This window comes from Chiloscyllium plagiosum, unplaced genomic scaffold (assembly GCF_037043375.1).
Source record: "Chiloscyllium plagiosum isolate Xiang-an unplaced genomic scaffold, Cpla_swu_hap1 HiC_scaffold_4, whole genome shotgun sequence".
Taxonomy (NCBI): Eukaryota; Metazoa; Chordata; class Chondrichthyes; order Orectolobiformes; family Hemiscylliidae; genus Chiloscyllium; species Chiloscyllium plagiosum.
The window spans coordinates 7,475,706-7,493,597 of NW_028270142.1; the positions used below are offsets into that span (position 1 = coordinate 7,475,706).

At 43.9% G+C, this 17,892-nt stretch overlaps 1 protein-coding gene across 4 annotated transcripts in view; it reads left to right on the forward strand.

Annotated features, from left to right (window-relative positions):
- Positions 1 to 17,892, forward strand: part of sgk3 (serum/glucocorticoid regulated kinase family member 3) — a 134,326-nt gene that overhangs the window by 14,994 nt on the left and 101,440 nt on the right. For all 4 annotated transcript variants that reach the window (XM_087985946.1, XM_087985948.1, XM_087985944.1 and 1 more), the window contains one exon: positions 855 to 6,933. The gene's annotated coding sequence lies outside the window, so the exon portion shown is untranslated. The remainder of the gene's footprint in view (positions 1 to 854; positions 6,934 to 17,892) is intronic.

Genomic DNA, 17,892 nt, shown 5'->3' on the forward strand with positions numbered 1-17,892 from the left:
CTTTGGATTGTGGGAGGAAACTGGAGCACCTGAAGGAAACCCACGCAGACACGGGGAGAACATGCAAACTCCACACTGACAGCTGCCCGAGGCAGGAATTGAACCCGGGTCCCTGGCGCTGTGAGGCAGTAGTGTGAACCACTGAGCCAGGGTTGATGCATCCAGGGACTGCTGATGAGATGATGTTTTTTTAACCCCTGGAACATTGATTTCCCTTACCCCATACTAAGATATTAAATGCATTGATAATTTTCACCAGTTACCTGACTCAGATAATGGCCTCATCTTTTCTGTAAACCTGAGTTCTGGATACAATGCCACGTATAAATTTCAGCAATCTTACTTTGCAGAAGCTAAGTGCAGTGGGAACAACGTCAGTGCTCACTGTCATCAAACTAACATTATTGTATTAACTCACCACGTTCCTCCCTGCATAGGATCTGGAGATCGAAAATCCCATAGCCTAGCCATTCTGATGCCAGAGACAGATTTGGGCAACACTACATTGCACCTATATCATAAAGCTCAATTTTTGTAAAGAACGTGAACTAAGTAATATTGTTAACAATCACACAACACTAGGTTATAGTCCAACAGGTTTAATTGGAAGCACACTAGCTTTCGGAGCGACGCTCCTTCATCAGGTGATTGTGGAGGGCTCGATCGTAACACAGAATTTATAGCAAAAATTTGCAGTGTGATGTAACTGAAATTATACATTGAAATCATAAGTAATCATAAGTAATAAGTAATATTGCTTTCACAATTTACAAGTATAAACTCCACTTGTGAAATGTTCCCTTTCTGTTCCAATTGCAGGATCAGTCTATCTATCCTTTGCTTTTATTTTACAGAGATTGTCTTCACATGAACAAAGTAGAGGACAAAATAGAGGATTTTGCCTTGCAAATTCAGCTCCTGATACTACACCACATCTGTTGGAGATTGCTGTCTTGTTTCTGAACTCAAAGGAAATGTCAAGACAGTGAAGATCTAAACAAAAGTGAAACAATACATCTGTGGTTATTTTCCTTCTCAGTTATATACAAAAATTCCCAAATTAGAGAAATACTGAGACCAAGATGTTCCTGTTCCAGCTCTCATGCTTTCTCTTTAACAAGAGATTTAACAATACGGAAATTCTGTAGATCAACACAATACCATGAGTAGATCAGGTTCAGATCTAAGAGAAGTAGAGTCAAATATGATTTCACTTTTGCCATCTATCACAAAAAAGCTTCAGACGGCCTTAGCTCATGGACACAACATTGGTGTCGAGAGTGTGGTGCTGGAAAAGCTCAGCAGGTCAGGCAGCATCCAAGGAACAAGAGAGTCAATGTTTCGGGCATAAGCCCTTCATCAGGAATGATGCTTGTGGGCCAGGGGCCTGAGAGAGAAATGGGAGGAGGTGGAGCTAGGCACCACACACTTGACTCTGATCTCCAGCACTTTCTCCGAGACGTAACCTTGGTGTCAGTCGACTACACCAATATTGGAAGGCCCAACCTCCAACACCCTCCAAGGCCAGAGGCATATGGATCAGTTGACCCTTGGGTGAAACTTTGCTCCAATCTACCTGGAGATTTGCTGCAGATCTTCCTGGACCTCCACCCTTCCCCAGGGTGGAATCTGTTTGTAAAGGATCTTCCGTGGCTCATCAGGTCACAATATTCAATGTTGTCCTGTACATGGTGTGAGTAGAAACAAGTTTCCTCCTCTATGTATGCCAATATCCACCTTTTAAAATAAAGTTAGAGATGTCTCCTCCAGTTAGTCCACTGACTATGACAGCATCAGATCTATGGTTATTCACAAGTGTTTTTTTCCAGGAGTATCTTGCTTAGGGGTGTGAGCTGATTGACATCTGTTCCCCCATTCAGGTCTCTGCTCTGCAGAGGCTGGATGTCCCTCATCACAGCTACGTTAAAGTTTCCCTTTGTGTCCTCAGAAATAACTCCAGAGTTATAAGCACATGGACATCCTGAATATAATGTAGCAGGGATACTTTATTTCACTGGCATCAAGTCCTAATAAGTTTCAAGGAAAATTAAGGTTACTCTAGAATAGCAGTGCATTTACATGGTATAAATTAGTAGTTCCCATTTGATTGAGGAAATCCTTCACCTGTCTCTTCCCCTATTTACGAGGCCTCTTTTCAACACAGACACCCTGTCAACCAGAAAAGGTCTGGATGAGTTCCCCAGCTCAGTGGCTTCAGTCACCATCACCACCTGCTGCTGAAGGCCCCATTAGATCTCTTTTATATATCTCAACAAAAGTCAACAGAGAAAACTACTGATGCCTAGTGACATGGAAGATTGCTCTGGGAATTGTGCCAATTTTCATGACTTCTTAATCAAAAAGAGTACTTTAGGCAACATGAAGAAAACAACTCAATGAATTATTCAGCAAGGTTGGTAGCATTGGTGGTGAGAGAAACAGAGTTCAGGTCAGTGAAGTGAATCAGTAACCTGTGACAAGCTGTTTGTGATTCAGAGGTAAATATTAATTTTGTCGGCGCTTTTAAAAAGGACAGTGTCGAATATGAGTTCCCTGATTAGGACTGTTAAACTGGTCCAATCAGGGAGCCCTGACAGATACAAACGAGTGTCAGACATCCTGTTCACTCTAAGAGCTAGCTCTGAGGGAGCTGGATCAGTGTCAAGCTCTCTACGTGTAAATAAAGGGTGACTTGGTGATGGGATACCAGTCCCTGTGGAATTATTTCAGTGGCGATAAGAAAAAAAATTACACTCCTGAAGAAATTCACTTGCAACAGTTGTTTTCAAATTGGGGTAAGCATTTCTGGCATCATGCTGTTATTTGGAAGCTTGAACATTTGATCCTGCCACCAAAGGCTGGGCCCAGTATGTGGAAAGAATGCTTTATTTTTTCTGGGCAAATGACATTGGAGCAGATGTAAAGCAACAAGTAATTTTCCTAACAGCTTGTGGACCTGTACCTTTTTCGGTTATTAGGAGTCTAACATTTCCTGAGGCACCAGATACTAAAACCTTGCAAGAGTTGATGGATTTAGTGAAGTAATATCGTGACCCCAAGCATTCTCTAATTCTGAGATTCTATTGGTTATACTTGGCAATTCAAGAACCATAGGAATCCATGTCAGGGTTTTTGATAAGTTTAAGACAATTGGCGGGGCATGTGACTTTGGTTTGAGATGCTGAGAGACCATTTGGTATATGGATGTAATCATGATTAGTAAATGCAACAAGTGGAGTGTATGTGTGGCAGGGTATTCCGGTGAAAGTGGACATTCTTGCCAGGCTAACTGAGGCTGGGGGACATCACTTGAGTGAAGGCAATTGCATAGCCTCATTCAGGACCTATCCTGAACAAAGGTCACCCATAGCAAAACCCTAAAATAAAGCCAAGCATTAACATTTACTTCAGGATGCAGACTGGCAAGCCATTGTAGTTGCCTCCAGTATATGGATTCAAGACAGCAAAAGTGATCCACTAGGCCGGAATTGAGTAACAGAATTCATAGGCTAGTATCCAGGAGAATGTACACCCTGGAAAGTCCACCACTATCTGGCTTAGAACAGTTAAATTGCTTAGTGACATCCAAATCAGAACCAATTGAAATAAATCTCTAAACAGTCTAAACCTCTAAACAGTCACCCAGTTCCATTGGAGATTGATACTGGTGCAGCTATATCAGTAATTGCAGAACCAGTCTTTAACAAAATTCAATGTAGACTCCAATCCTTAAGATTGTGTAAGACCTGGGCTAGACTGAGAACCTTTACAGATTAAGAATACAACTTTAGTTCCAGTCTCTTATGAGAAGCAGCTGGTACAGTTAAGGTTTGGGGCCAAGCCTGATAGGGTGAAATTGGTTGAAAAAGATTCACCTTGATTAGCTCAATATTTTTTGATTAGTAAATGACTCCTTGAGTGAAGTCCTAATTAAACACCTGGAACATTTTCAGGAAGGTCTGGGGCCAACCAAAGGATCCAAAGCTGTCATACATGTTGACCGTTAAACAATTCTGCAAGACCTTCCCAGTGCCATTTGCTGTATGGGCAAAAGTACAGGCAGAAATCAGGAAGCTGGAAAGTAAAGGAATCATCAAACCAGTACAGTTTGCAGAATAGCTAGCACCAGTCGTACTAATTGTGAAGCCCAATGGGTCAGTTTGCGTTTGTGGGCATTTTAAACAAACGGTAAACCACTTCTCACAGCTGGATAGATATCTAGTCCCTCAATACATAAAGCTGGCAGTTGGGCTGTCCTTTGTGAAGCTGGACATGAGCTGTGCATACCTGCAATTGCAGTTCAATGAAGATTCCCAGAAGTATGCACAATTAATACCCATAAGCGTTTGTACCAATATACAAAACTGCCATTTGGGGTATCATCAGCTTGTGCCATTTTTAGTGGACAATGGAACATTTTACAAGGTCTATCCCAGGTCGCCATTTATCTGGATGATGTGCTAATAACAGGGAAGGGCAATAAAGAGCACTTAGAAAACTTGGACATGGTCCTTAGATGTTTCTAGAGTATGGTGCTGGAAAAGGTCAGGCAAGTCAGGAATTCCTGATGAAGGGCTTATGCCCGAAATGTCGATTCTCCTGCTCCTTGGATGCTGCCTGACCTGCTGTGCTTTTACAGCACCCCACTGATCTCCAGCATCTGCAGTCCTCACTTTCCCTTAGATGTTTCTCCCAAGCAGGCTTATGCCTTAGAAGGGAAAATGTGTGTCCCAGATACATCAAGTGACCTACTTGGACTACAGAGTCAAGACCTTGTTACACATGTTGGAAGGTAAAGTGAGGGTGATCAAAGATGCCCCAGCTCCCTCGTCTTCCTTGGGTTGGAGAACTATTACAGAACGTTTATACGTAACCTGCCTCCATCCTACCATTGAAGACAGGGTCAGCCTTGGAAATGGTCTTGTAGCCAAGTGTTACAACACGGTGGTGAAGCCTTCTGTTGATTAAACCAAACACCCAAAAAAGCTCACTTCGCTTCGTAATCTGTTAAAATATGAGTAACAGAGAATTCCACTATTTAAAGTAAATAATATCAATTTATTCTTTAAAAGTGAACATTAAACAACAACTATTCACAATTTTAAGCCCCTCTTTCTCTTAACAGCTTATTATCTGCCTCTAACTCTATAACAACATACTATTCCAGTAAAACACTTATTAAACTACATCAACTTAATCTCAAAATCATACTGCAGCTGTCGTCAGCAGTGTCTTTCTTCCTCCGACTGAAGATCTCCCTGGGTCGACTTCTTTTCTTTAATGTCAATATGTTTCATATGAAAAGGCACCTTTTCAGGACACTGTTCTCATCACCGATCACAATATCAGACTGTGGATGCAAAAAGATCCAGTCCTTGCAAAACTAAATCACCTGGTGGTGATGGGGGAAATAAAAGGGCCATCACAACCAGAATTGAAATCCTTTTGGACCTGGTGTGACCAGATCACTTAAGACGAAGCAGTTTATTATGGGGAGCAAGAATGATTATCCTGAGCAAAGGTCACTACCAGATACTGAACTCAACCAGGGTCATCCAAGAGTGGCCAAAATGAAGATGTTGGCAAGAAGTCATGTCTAGTGGCCAAGATTTGATGCCGACATAGCTGCTTTGGTGGAGCAGTGCCCAGAGTGCCAACAGGGACAAAAATTACTGTCATCAGCTCCCCCACATTTGTAGGAATGGCTGGGTAAACCCTGGACACAATTACACATTAACTATGCCAACACTTCCTTGGGCTCAACGTTCTTAGTCATTATGGGCGACCGCTCAAAGTGGTTGGATGTGCATAGAGTTCTTTCGTCAAACATGGGGACACTGATAGAAAAGCTGCAAACATCTTTTGCAGTACACATGCTCCCAGAAGTGTTTGTAACAGACAATGGGTCATCATTTACCAAAAGGGAATTCTGAATTTAAATTTAAACAGTACCAGGTCAGTGAATGATCATTGTAAGGAACCTGAAAAGTGGCAGTTGCGACAGTAATTATCAGTAACCATGTTCCAAGCACCAACTACACATGAGCATTGCTAATAAACAATCTACTGACAGCAAAATGAATTGGTAAACACTATTGTGTAAAGTTATTATGTATATCTTAAAATCTTAACATTCATCAGTATGATTGTGAGAAGTAGCAGTGTGAAACAAGTCACAAGTTAATTGAAATTATTTCTGACTGGACAAGTATATGAAATGGTTTCTGAGCCATTGCCTTTCTTTTTTGTATATATGGTCTAGACAAGGGTATAGGCAGCAGAAATGTGAAGCATATGGATGATGCAAAACAACATAATAATTAGTGAGCATGATAGGACCAGACTTCAAGACAACATAGATGAATGAAGTGGGCAGACTCATCAGCAGATCATGGAAGGCATCTCGATAGTGCTAACAAGAGGCACTTGAACCACAATAAGCTGCTCATTGATGCTCAACATGTATTCTGCCAGGGTCATTCAGCTTCTCACCTCATTACTGCTTTGGTCAAACTATGGACAAAAGAGCTGAACTCCAGAAGTGAAGTGATAGTTACTGCCTTTGACATCAAGGTTGTAGTTGACTGAGCACGTCATCAAGGAGCTGGAATAAAATTGGAGTCATTGAGAATTAAGAAGAAAACTATCCATTGGTTGAAGTCATAACTAGAACAATTAAAATGCTTAAGGTTGTTGGAGATCAATCATCGCAGCTATTGGACATCACTGCAGTCGTCCATTGGGTAGTGTCCTAGGCTCAACCATCTTCAGCTTCATCAATGACTTTGCCAATTTTGACATTATGAGGGAAAGAATGTTCACTGATGATTATACAACATTCAGCAATATTCATAACTTCATAGATACTGAAGCAGTCTGTATCCAAATGCAGCATGACCTGGATAATATTCAGATTCGGACTGACAAAGGCAAGTAAGTAATGTTCACACCACATGGGATATATCTAGTCAATTTTCTACATTGTCATTGAGATGCCACTGATTGGCAGTGTTGTAACAGTATTTTCCAGTTTTCATATCATTGGAGATTAAGAGTTTTGCATCAGGACCCTGCAGAAATTCTGACATGCATGCAATGTGCAGAAACCTGGAAAGTTTAAATTTCTAATAGGCTGATTTCCACTTCCCAGTGCTCTTGGTAAATATTTCCCATATTGAGCACTATGTCAGAGACTTGGGTTAGTTATGATTTGGAGATTTGGGTTAGTTATGCAAGACTTATCTGCATGCTTACTCTTGAAATTTTACACTGGTTAATAACTGGTGGAATTCTGACTTGTAAATGTAACAGAACTGAGAGACACAATCATTGCAGTACTCCACTCTGACCATTCCACGACTTCCCTGAACCAACTCGACTTCCCTGAACCAACTCAACTAACTCTCCGACCAACTGACTAACCTGCACCTACTAATCTGTTCACTAACCCACTCATTGAGTGACTTAGATCTTGATCAACTTACCTGAACATGGCACCTAATGTCATGAAAAGTGTACCCTGTCTTCCTTCATCTTTACTTCTGCCTGACAGTTTTCTGCAACAATATATGTCTACTGATGTTTTGATGCTTCAGCTAGGAACAGAAGTTGAAATGTCGAAGTAAATGACAATATCTAGGCTATTGTTATTAGTCAAATTCTAAGGATATGGAGTGGGCTATTTAGGACTAAGAAAGGGATAAATTTCTTCATCCAGAAGGTGGTGCGCCTATGGAATTCTCTATCATAGAAAATGATTCAGGCCAAACCATTGAATGCTTTCAAGAAACTGATAGATATAGTTCTTAGGGCTGGAAATGTGTTGCTGGAAAAGCGCAGCAGGTCAGGCAGCATCTAGGGAACAGGAGAATCGACGTTTCGGGCATTAGCCCTTCTTCAGGAATGAGGGAAGTTGGTCCAGCAGGCTAAGATAAAAGATAGGGAGGAGGGACTTGGGGGAGGGGCGTCGGAAATGTGATAGGTGGAAAGAGGTCAAGGTGAGGGTGATAGGTCAGACTGGGGTGGGGGCGGAGAGGTCGGGAAGAAGATTGCAGGTTAGGAAGGCGGTGCTGAATTTGATGGATTTGACTGAGACAGGGTGGGGGGAGGGGAAATGAGGAAACTGGTGAAATCCGAGTTCATCCCTTGTGGTTGGAGGGTTCCTAGCCGGAAGATGAGGCGTTCTTCCTCCAACCGTCGTTTCGCTGTGGTCTGACGATGGAGGAGTCCAAAGACCTGCATATCCTTGGTGGAGTGGGAGGGGGAATTGAAATGTTGAGCTACAGGGTGGTTGGGTTGGTTGGTCCGGGTGTCCCAGAGGTGTTCTCTGAAACACTCCGCAAGTAGGCGGCCTGTCTCCCCAATATAGAGGAGGCCACATCGGGTGCAAAGGATGCAATTGATGATATGTGTGGAGGTACAGGTGAATCTGTGGCGGATATGGAAGTTTCCTTTGGGGCCTTGGAGGGAGGTGAGGGGGGAGGTGTGGGCGCAAGTCTTGCACCTCCTGCGGTTGCAGGGGAAGGTGCCGGGAGTGGAGGTTGGGTTGGTGGGGGGGTGTGGATCTGACGAGGGAGTCACGGAGGGAGTGGTCTTTACGGAATGCTGATAGGGGAGGGGAGGGAAATATATCCTTGGTGGTGGGGTCCGTTTGGAGGTGGCGGAAATGGCGGCGGATGATGCGCTGTACATGGAGGTTAGTGGGGTGGTAGGTGAGGACCAGTGGGGTTCTGTCCTGGTGGCGGTTGGAGGGGCGGAGGATCGGGAAGTGGAAGAGATGCGGTGGAGGGCATCGTCGACCACGTCGGGGGGGAAATTGCGGTCCTTGAAGAAGGAGGCCATCTGGGATGTGCGTTTTTGGAACTGGTCCTCCTGGGAGCAGATGCGGCGGAGTCGAAGGAATTGGGAGAATGGGATGGCGTTTTTACAGGGGGCAGGATGGGAGGAGGTGTAGTCCAGGTAGCTGTGGGAGTCGGTTGGTTTGTAGTAGATGTCCGTGTTGATTCGGTCGCCTGAGATAGAAATAGAAAGGTCGAGGAAGGGGAGGGAGGAATCTGAGACTGTCCAGGTGAATTTGAGGTCGGGGTGGAAGGTGTTGGTGAAGTGGATGAACTGTTCCACCTCCTCGTGGGAGCACGAGGCGGCGCCGATACAGTCATCGATGTAGCGGAGGAAAAGGTGGGGGGTGGGGCCAGTGTAGTTGCGGAAGATGGATTGTTCCACATATCCTACGAAGAGGCAGGCATAGCTGGGGCCCATGCGGGTGCCCATGGCTACTCCTTTCGTTTGGAGGAAGTGGGAAGATTGGAAAGAGAAGTTGTTCAGGGTGAGGACCAGTTCAGTCAGTCGAAGGAGGGTGTCTGTGGAAGGGTACTGGTCGGTACGGCGGGAAAGAAAGAAGCGGAGGGCTTTGAGTCCTTCGTGATGGGGGATGGAGGTGTACAGGGACTGGATGTCCATGGTGAAAATAAGGCGTTGGGGACCGGGGAAGCGAAAATCATGGAGCAGGTGGAGGGCATGGGTGGTGTCCCGAACGTAGGTGGGGGGTTCTTGGACTAAGGGGGACAGGACGGTGTCAAGATATGCAGAGATGAGTTCGGTGGGGCAGGAGCAGGCGGAGACAATGGGTCGGCCGGGGCAGTCAGGTTTGTGGATTTTGGGCAGGAGGTAGAAGCGGGCGGTGCGGGGTTGTGGGACTATGAGGTTGGAGGCGGTGGATGGGAGATCCCCCGAGGTGATGAGGTTATGGACGGTCTGGGAGATGATGGTTTGGTGGTGGGGGGTGGGGTCATGGTCAAGGGGGCAGTAGGAGGAGGTATCTGCGAGCTGGCGTTTGGCCTCAGCGGTGTAGAGGTCGGTGCGCCAAACTACTACCGCGCCTCCCTTGTCTGCTGGTTTGATAGTGAGGTTGGGGTTGCAACGGAGTGAGTTGGAGGAAGAACGCCTCATCTTCCGGCTAGGAACCCTCCAACCACAAGGGATGAACTCGGATTTCACCAGTTTCCTCATTTCCCCTCCCCCCACCCTGTCTCAGTCAAATCCATCAAATTCAGCACCGCCTTCCTAACCTGCAATCTTCCGACCTCTCCGCCCCCACCCCAGTCTGACCTATCACCCTCACCTTGACCTCTTTCCACCTATCACATTTCCGACGCCCCTCCCCCAAGTCCCTCCTCCCTATCTTTTATCTTAGCCTGCTGGACCAACTTCCCTCATTCCTGAAGAAGGGCTAATGCCCGAAACGTCGATTCTCCTGTTCCCTGGATGCTGCCTGACCTGCTGCGCTTTTCCAGCAACACATTTCCATCTCTGATCTCCAGCATCTGCAGACCTCACTTTCTCCTCATAGTTCTTAGGGCTAAAGGGAATCAAAGGATGTGGGAAAAAGCAGGAAATGGGGACTGAAAAAAAAACTAGAAAATGCTGGAGAAACTCAGCAGGTCTGACAGCGTCTGCAGAGAGAAATAAACAGACTTAATGTTTCACGTGAGAACAGAAAGCAGCTGGGAGCAGGTGGTAATTATTTTGATGACAGGGTTGGAAAGGCGTCATTAGAATATATAGAGATGATATTGAGAGAGGAGAGAGAAAGAAAGGAGAGGCAAACAAAGAAATGCTGGTGATAAGTTGAGACGGAGATAAATGTTGAGTAAGGTGCTGACAAGAAGTGTAAATGGTTGAAAATCATTTGGCTGTGCTGGGAGTAACTCATACAAAACAGGGTCTGGGTGTAGGGGCTGGGTAATGAAAATGGAAGAGGGTGTACGCATTCTGAAATTGTTAAACTCAATGTTAAGTTGGCATGAGAACATGGTGATGTGTTGAAATGGTAGCAAACTGGAAGGTCGGATTTGTTTTTACAGAGCATAGGTGTTCTGCAAAGCCACCACCCAGTCTTTGTTTTATAACAGAGTACTGAGTTGGATTATCAACCATGATCATATCAATGGCTCAATGGACTGAATGACCTATGCCTGCTCCTTTTTCTATGTTTTGAAAGACAAAGTTTCTCGAAAGCTAATACCAGCTTATTTATCCTTTGAGTGATTGTGTGTGATATCGATTGCTTGAAATTGCTGGGGTTTTTTTTGCATTTCGTCAGTAGTTATCCTGGTGGGAGAAAGTGCCTGACAGTGGCCATGTGTGAGGTTCCTGGAAGTAAATGGCTCCTCAGTCTGCTAGTCTACTGCAGTGTGGGGTCAACCCAGCCTTGTCTGTTTCTTAACACTGAAGACGTCATCACTACTACTATGTGGTTTGTGATGTGTTTACATCAAGAAAGTTAAAAATTGCACACTTCAGGTTATAGTCCAACAGGTTTATTTGAAAGTACTTTCAAATACACCAGTTGGACTATAACCTGGTGTTGCATGATCTTTAACTTTGTCCACCCCAGTCCAACACTGGCACTGACACATCATGAAACACAGCAAAACTATGGCTACCATACAGGTCAAAGAAATATTTTTGAAGGATCTTTCTGAAAGTTTCTTTAGGACTACTTATTGATTTTCAAGGACTACCTTTTGGCTTTCAGTGCTACTTTCTCATTCTCACTAACTCCATTATTTGGTGATGGCAGTAACATTACTTTCTGTTGAGTTTATTTAGGATTCTCTTCATTTGATTGATGAGATGGCATGTTTACTGAAGAATGGTGCACACTTGTATTTTGAAATGTTTTAATGTGAAATCTACAAGTAAGATGCTTTCATTAAGTTATTGGAAATAGATCTCCCATTCCCAATTTCCAAAATGAAAATGTAAACTAATGTGGCATAAGGTAACTTATGGAAATATCTCATATTTACAACCATTTTAAAAATTCATTGCAATGAAGTTGACTGTCTCCAACATTTGTGGGTTTTACTCTGCTAATTTCAAATTTCTTTCCCCTTAATAATTCCGCTTAAAGTGAATGCTGACAAACATGGGATACTGATTTAGGCAAGGTTCAACAAGGTGAAACTAAATAAATGCTGCAGCATTAAGCTAACATCAGATAATAAATTATTTAGATTACTTACAGTGTGGAAACAGGCCCTTCGGCCCAACAAGTCCACACTGACCTGCCGAAGCGCAGCCCACTCAGACCCATTCCCCTACATTTACCCCTTCACCTAACACTACGGGCAATTTAGCATAGCCAATTCACCTAACCTGCACATTTATTTTTTGGATTGTGGGAGGAAACCGGAGGAAACCCATGCAGACACGGGGAGAATGTGCAAACTCTACACAGAGAATCGCCTGAGGCGGGAATTGAACCCGGGTCTCTGGCGCTGTGAGGCAGCAGTGCTAACCACTGTGCCACCCACATAATTCACATAAAGTTCTTATTTCAATGATTTTTTCCAAGCTAATACACATCCTCGCATGTTAATGTACACTGCAATGAGACATAGATTACATAGACCAAAGGATCATTTATTGTGTTTCTTTGATCCCAATTTAAAATGAGTTATGCTCTTAAGACTTTTCTTCATTGTTTATGTCCTACCATTGTCATTGTTTCAGACGTTGTGTCAAATGTTGGAATCATAGACTCAGCCCATTGAGGCCACAGCAAGAGCACTCAGACCCATCCTACCCATGTAACCTAACATTTCCCATGGCTAATCTACATAGCATGCACATCCCGAGACACTATGGGCAATTTAGCATGGCCAATCCACCTAAGCTGCATGTCTTTGGACTTTAGGAGGAAACCCACACAGATACAGGGACAACATGAAAACGTTACCCAAATAGTCATCCAAGAGTGGAATCAAACCCAGGTCCTTGGCGCTGTGAGGCAGCAGTGCTAACTTCTGAGCCAGAGGTTACTGTAAGAACTGTGCTGTCCTTCATCACGGACAAAGCTGAACTAACAGTTTGAATGGAAGACTAGTGGTTGGCTAATGTGGTGCCACTATTTAAGAAAGGTGGTAAGGACAAGCCAGGGAACTATAGGCCAGTGAGTCTGACGTCGGTGGTGGGCAGGTTGTTGGAGGGAACCCTGAGGGACAGGATGTACATGTATTTGGAAAGGTAAGGACTGATTAGGGATAGTCAACACGGCTTTGTGTGTGGGAAATCACATCTCACAAACTTTATTGAGTTTTTTGAAGAAGTAACAAAGAGGATTGATGAGGGCAGAGCGGTGGACATGATCTGTATGGATTTCAGTAAGGCATTTGACAAGGTTCCCCATGGGAGACTGGTTAGCAAGGTTAGATCTCATGGAATACAGGGAGAACTAGCAATTTGGATACAGAACTGGCTCAAAGGTAGAAGACAGAGGGCGGTAGTGGAGGGTTGCTCTTCCAGACTGGAGGCCTGTGACCAGTGGAGTGCCACAAGGATTGGTGCTGGGTCCACAAACTTTCTTTGTTTATATAAATGATTTTGATGCGAACATAAGAGGGACAGTTAGTAAGTTTGCAGATGACACCAAAATTGGAGATGTAGTGAACAGCGAAGAAGGTTACCTTAGATTACAATGGGATCTTGATCAGATGGGCCAATGGGCTGAGAAGTGGTAGATGGAGTTTAATTCAGATAAATGCGAGGTGCTGCATTTTGGGAAAACAAATCTTAGCAGGACTTATATACTTAATGGTAAGGTCCTAGGGAGTGTTGCTGAACAAAGAGACCTTGGAGTGCAGGTTCATAGCTCCTTGAAAGTGGAGTCGCAAGTAGATAGGATAATTAAGGAGGCGTTTGGTATCCTTTCCTTTATTGGTCAGAGTATTGAGTACAGGAGTTGAGAGGTCATGTTGTGGCTGCACAGGACATTGGTTAGGCCATTTTTGGAATATTGTGTGCAATTCTGGTCTCCTCCTTATCATAAACATGTTGTGAGACTTGAAGGGTTCAGAAAAGATTTACATGGATGTTGCCTGGGTTGGAGGATTTGAGCTATAGGGAGAGGTTGAACAGGCTGAGGCTGTTTTCCCTGGAGCGTCAGAGGCTGAAGGGTGATCTTATAGAGGTATATATAATCATGAGGTGCATGGATTGGATAAATAGACAAAGTCTTTTTCCTGGGGTGGGAGAGTCCAGACCTAGAGGGCATAGGTTTAGGGCGAGAGAGAAATGATATAAAAGAGACTTAAGATGCAACCTTTTCACATGTATGGAATGAGCTGCCAGAGGAAGTGGTGGAGGATGGTACAATTGCAACATTTAAGAGGCATTTGCATGGGTAAATGAATAAGAAGAGTTCAGAGGGATATGGGCCAGATGCTGGCAAATGGGACTAGATTGGGTTGGGATATCTGGTTGGCATGGATGAGTTGGACTGAAGGGTCAATTTCCGTGCTGTATACCTCTATGACTCTCTGGTTCAATTTTAGTAGATGAGCTAGGAAAAGAGGTGTTTTCATTTGAAAATCTGAGAAATGAAACTGAATTGTATGAACTCCCTGCATTTTCCCAGATAAACTTCCAAATGAACATTATTCTTTTGGCTTCACGGCCACAAACTTGTTGCAATCAACCTCTTTCTCTCCATCACTCCTATGAGATACAGACAAACAAATTAAATGATTGTTATGTTGTCATATTTTGCGGCATTATAAGATTTTGGTTAGGCCACAATTAGAGTATCACATTCAATTCTGGTCACCACTTTGCTTGAAGGACGTGGAGGCTTTGGAGAGTGTGCAGAAGAGGTTTTCCAGGATGCTGGCTGGATACAGAAAATCTCTCGGAAACACGAGGCAACCAAGAGACTTTTTTTATGAAACTCAGAAACTAAAATAAATTAGTGAAGACATAAGACTTGAAAATTTAACTGGATTGAAATTTGATAAATTCCCTTGACCAGATGATCTTCACCCTAGAGCAACAAAGGAGTTGGATTGAGAGAGTGGATGTTATGGTGGTTATCTTTCAAAATTCTATAGATTTTGGAGAGGTTCCTGCTGAGTGAAAAATGGCAAGTGTAATCCCACGATTTAAAAATGGAGAAAAAAAAAGGAAGAACTATAGTTCTGATAGTTTGTCATCAGTAATCGGGGAAATGTTACAATCTATTAGAAAGGAGGTAATGACTGGAACTTTGGAAAAGAAATGGTAAAAAAGGAGCAATGTCAACATGGATTTCTGACATGAAATCATGTTTGACAAACTTGGTGGAGTTTTTTAAGGATATTACTTGCAGTATTTATAAAGGAGATGTAATATATACGAATTTTCAGAAATTCCTATGACAGAAAGTTAGGAAATAAAATATAGCATGCGGGGATTGGAAAAATATACCTCGTGTTGACTCAGTTGAATAACAGACAGAAAGCAGAGATTAGGAATAAATGGATAATTCTCAGGATGGCAGGCTTTATTTTTTGGAGTGCTGCAAGAATCAGAGTTAGGTCCACAGCTGTTCACAGTCGATTTAAATGATTTGGACATGGAGGTCAAATGTAATATTTGCAAATTTGGGGATGAAACCAAACTGGATGGATGTGTGTATGATGCAAGGGGACTTCAAGAAGACTTGGACAGCCTAAGTGAATGGACTAGAACATGATGGATTTTATGTGAATAAGTGTGAAGCTTTCACTTTGATATAAAAATTGAGAAAACTGGAATATCTCTTAAATGGTGAGTGGTTGGGAAAAGGGGTCTGGGTGTCCTAATTTACGAGTCATAAAAAGTTAGGTTGCATGTGCAGTGAGCAATAAGGAATGCAAATGATATATTGGGCTTCATTGCAAAGGGGTTGAGTACAGAGGTCTTGTTGTAATTGCATAAAGCCTTGGTCAGACTTCACCTGGAGAACGGTGTATAGTTTTGGTTGGATGATCTAAAGTGGGATGTATTTGCTATAGAGGGAGTGGAAACAAAATTGACCTAATTCATTTCTATGGCTCAGTGGTTAGTACTGCTGCCTCACAGGGATCCAGGTTCAATTCTAGCCCTTTGGTGACTGTCTGTGTAGAGTTTGCACATTCTACCTGTGTTTACATGGGTTTCCTCCCACAGTCCAAAGATGTGCAGGTTAAGTGGATTGGCAATGCTAAATTACCCATAGCAACCAGGGATGTGCAAGGTAGGTGGGTTCGCCATGGGAATGCAGGGATAGGGTGGGGGGTAGTGGTCTCGGTGGAATGCTTTTCAGAGGGGCAGTATGGACTCGATGTGCTGAATGGCCTGATTCTACATTATTAGGATTCTGTGATGGAATTGTCCTATGTAAAGAAATTGAGGAAAATAGATCTGTACTCCCTAAAGTTTTGAAGAATGAGGGGCAATCTCTTTGATATTTGCAAAATTCTTGCAGAGCATAACAGTGTATGTTGATAAGATGTTTCTCTTTGCTTGTGCATCTAAAATCAAGGGATGTAATCTCAGAATAAGAGATATTGACTTGAAAAGGAATTTCTTTTGTCAGGGGATGATATATCTTTAGAAGTCTCTACACCAGAGAACTGTGGAATCTCAATCATCGAGTATATTCATGAGAGCAGTTGACAGATTTCTGGATACTCAAGGAATTTGGAAATAGTTCAGGAAATAGATCAGCCATCACCTCGTTGAACAGTAGAGCAGATTCGATGGGTGAAATGGCCTATTTCTGATCCTATATACTGATGTTCATCTGAAGCAAGTCCCTTATTCCAACCCTTCTCCCCAAATCACTCCGCAGCAACAGATACATTGTCATCTACATCATCCCCACCAACCCACAAGCCAAGGCCTATGGTTTAGTGCCCATTCCAGCCAAACCTTTGGTGATTCGTAACCAAACCGCAGCCCCCAACCCAACGACACTCTAGCGAAAACAATCCAAATTTGTCCAACCCTCCCTATAGCTAATATATTCCAATCCAGGCAACACCCTGGAAAACCTCTTTGGTACCCTCTCCATAGTCTCGATGTTCCACTCCCTCCGTGACTCCCTCATCAGATCCACACCCCCCACCAACCCAACCTCCACTCCCGGCACCTTCCCCTGCAACCGGAGGAGGTGCAAGACTTGCGCCCACACCTCCCCCCTCACCTCCCTCCAAGGCCCCAAAGGAAACTTCCATATCCGCCACAGATTCACCTGCACCTCCACACATATCATCTATTGCATCCTCTGCACCCGATGTGGCCTCCTTTATATTGGGGAGACAGGCCGGCTACTTGCGGAGCGTTTCAGAGAACACCTCTGGGACACCCGGACCAACCAACCCAACCACCCTGTAGCTCAACATTTCAATTCCCCCTCCCACTCCACCAAGGATATGCAGGTCTTTGGACTCCTCCATCGTCAGACCACAACAAAACGACGGTTGGAGGAAGAACGCCTCATCTTCCGCCTAGGAACCCTCCAACCACAAGGGATGAACTCGGATTTCACCAGTTTCCTCATTTCCCCTCCCCCCACCCTGTCTCAGTCAAATCCATCAAATTCAGCACCGCCTTCCTAACCTGAGATCTTCTTCCCGACCTCTCCGCCCCCACCCCAGTCTGACCTATCACCCTCACCTTGACCTCTTTCCACCTATCACATTTCCGACGCCCCTCCCCCAAGTCCCTCCTCCCTACCTTTTATCTTAGCCTGCTGGACAAACTTTCCTCATTCCTGAAGAAGGGCTTATGCCCGAAACGTCGATTCTCCTGTTCCCTGGATGCTGCCTGACCTGCTGCGCTTTTCCAGCAACACATTTCCAGCTCTGATCTCCAGCATCTGCAGACCTCACTTTCTCCTGCAAATGTACTAGTCAGACAATTTACATTTTCATCTTAATCATTTATACAAATATTGCAAACAACAGAGGCCCCAGCTCTGACCCTTGAGGAATACCACTAGTCACAGAGCTCCAGTGAAAAAGCAGCCCTCCATAAATTTTTCTATGACAAACCAATTTTGTATCCAGGTTACCAACTCATTGTGGGTGCCGTGTGACTTCATCTTCTAGA